The following is a 2603-nucleotide window of genomic DNA, read 5'->3' as shown; positions in this document are numbered from 1 at the left end:
ACAATATCAGGGAGAAGGAGCTCCGGGCCATCGAAACAACGAGCCCGGTCCGAGTTATAGAGTCCGCTATGGACATGACTTTAACGGTAAAGTGCCCCCTTCTTTTAAGGCTTTGACACTCACACGCCGCCTTTCTCCTTCCAGTTTGCTAATTTATCACTCTTTTCTTGCAGGGCATGGCTGCCGCCTATAGAGGCATCGTTAGGACCAAGGCCCAGCTCGAGGGTTTGGAAGCAGATCGCCAGACTGCCCTCCAGGAGTCTCAGGAGGCGAGAGACGCCTTGGCAGCCTCAAAAGCCGAGCTAGAGAAGGTCCGCTCGGAGAACCAAGAGCTTAAACGCTCCCTGGCCGCATCCGAGCTAGAGAAGCTTCGCTCCGAGAACCTAGAGCTTAAAAACTCCCTGGCCGCATCGCGGGCAGACCTTGAGGTGGCGAAGGCCGAAGTCCAGACCTCCCAGACCGCCCTGAAAGACGAACGGGTCGTGTCGGAGCAGTCCTTACAGGACCTATTCTATCACTGCTGGTCCCACAATCTGGACGTGGACTTCTCCTTCATGCCGCCGGACCTCTGGGCATTCCTGTTGCCGCGGCTTCAAGCCCGCCTGAATAAGGAGGCTCCTCCATCGGAGACTGGAGAGGCCTCTGCCGCGGCGGAGCAGGGTGAGACCGCGACCTCCAAAGGGCCAGCTGATGGGGCTTAGGATGCTTCTTGTTTTCGTATTTTGAACTCTTCTTTTTTTTTATTGTAATTCTCTTTTTTATGTGAGGCGTTTCCGCCTCGAGACAATTTGCTCAACCAGTTTTACATATATATTTTCATGTATTTGGTCATAATTTATCTCTTTATTTTTATGAACGTAGTTCGAGCTAACTTTATCCGTATCCCGGGCTCTTTAAATAAGATCCGCGTTCAACAATTTTCTAGTTCACTCCTAAGTTTTCTGACCTGGTTAAGACCAGGAGCTTATTTTGAAAAAACTCAGATCGCGTCAACTTTTATCCGTATCCCGGGATCTTTAAAGAAGAACCTCGGTCAACAAATTTTAGCTAACTTCTAAGTTTTATGACCTGGTTAAGACCAGGAACTTATTTTGAAAAAACTTAGTTCGTGTCAACTTTTATCCGTATCCCGGGCTCTTTAAAGAAGAACCTCGGTCAACAAATTTTAGCTAACTTCTAAGTTTTATGACCTGGTTAAGACCAGGAACTTATTTTGAAAAAACTTAGTTCGTGTCAACTTTTATCCGTATCCCGGGCTCTTTAAAGAAGAACCTCGGTCAACAAATTTTAGCTAACTTCTAAGTTTTATGACCTGGTTAAGACCAGGAACTTATTTTGAAAAAACTTAGTTCGTGTCAACTTTTATCCGTATCCCGGGCTCTTTAAAGAAGAACCTCGGTCAACAAATTTTAGCTAACTTCTAAGTTTTATGACCTGGTTAAGACCAGGAACTTATTTTGAAAAAACTTAGTTCGTGTCAACTTTTATCCGTATCCCGGGCTCTTTAAAGAAGAACCTCGGTCAACAAATTTTAGCTAACTTCTAAGTTTTATGACCTGGTTAAGACCAGGAACTTATTTTGAAAAAACTTAGTTCGTGTCAACTTTTATCCGTATCCCGGGCTCTTTAAAGAAGAACCTCGGTCAACAAATTTTAGCTAACTTCTAAGTTTTATGACCTGGTTAAGACCAGGATAGGACTTAGTTTGTGATAACTCTTATCCATAGATAAAAATTAACACCTAAGTCGTTAAGGAGACCTGGATATATCCGGGTACCATATGCCCCCCAAGTAACTGGGAAAGGGTCTTTCGTTGTTACTTTAAAATTACCCTTGCAAATAACGAGAAACATTTGATTTTTATTTATACATCGGAGGTGACCTTCTAGGTCTTACACATGTTTATTGATAATATTTCTTTAGGTGGATTGCATTCCAAGTCCGCGGGACCGCCCCTCCACCAAGTCGAGCTAATTTATACGTCCCTTCTTTGATGACTTCGATGACCTGGTATGGTCCTTCCCAGCTTGGTCCCAGAACCCCATCTTTGGGATCTTTCCCGGCCAGGAAAACTCTCCTCAAGACCAAATCGCCGACGCTAAAGGCACGTCTTTTGACCTTAGCGTTAAAGTAGCGAGTGATTTTCTGTTGATAATGGGCGAGCTGGAGTTGTGAATCCTCTCGCCTCTCATCCATCAAGTCTAAGGAGTGGCATAGGAGCTCGTGGTTCTTGTTCTGTTCGTAGGACCGGACCCTGTGCGATAGGACCTTTACCTCCACGGGGAGGACCGCTTCACTTCCAAAGGTTAGGGAGAAAGGAGTGTGACCCGTGGGAGTCCGATGTGAGGTCCTATAGGCCCACAGAACTTGGGGGAGCTGTTCTGGCCAGATCCCCTTTGCCTCATCTAGCCTCTTCTTGAGGCTTGCCTTCAGAGTTTTATTGACAGCTTCGACCTGGCCGTTCGCCTGGGGATAGGCCACGGATGAGAAACTTTTCACAATTCCGTTCTTTTCGCAAAATTCGGTGAACAGGTCGCTGTCAAATTGAGTGCCATTGTCGGAAACGATCTTTTTGGGTAGGCCGAAGCGACAAACGATGCTTT

The sequence above is a fragment of the Humulus lupulus genome, chromosome 8 (genome assembly GCF_963169125.1).
Source record: "Humulus lupulus chromosome 8, drHumLupu1.1, whole genome shotgun sequence".
NCBI lineage: Eukaryota > Viridiplantae > Streptophyta > Magnoliopsida > Rosales > Cannabaceae > Humulus > Humulus lupulus.
The sequence above is the reverse complement of the archived record's forward strand: the minus strand, read 5'-3'. Positions refer to the sequence as shown.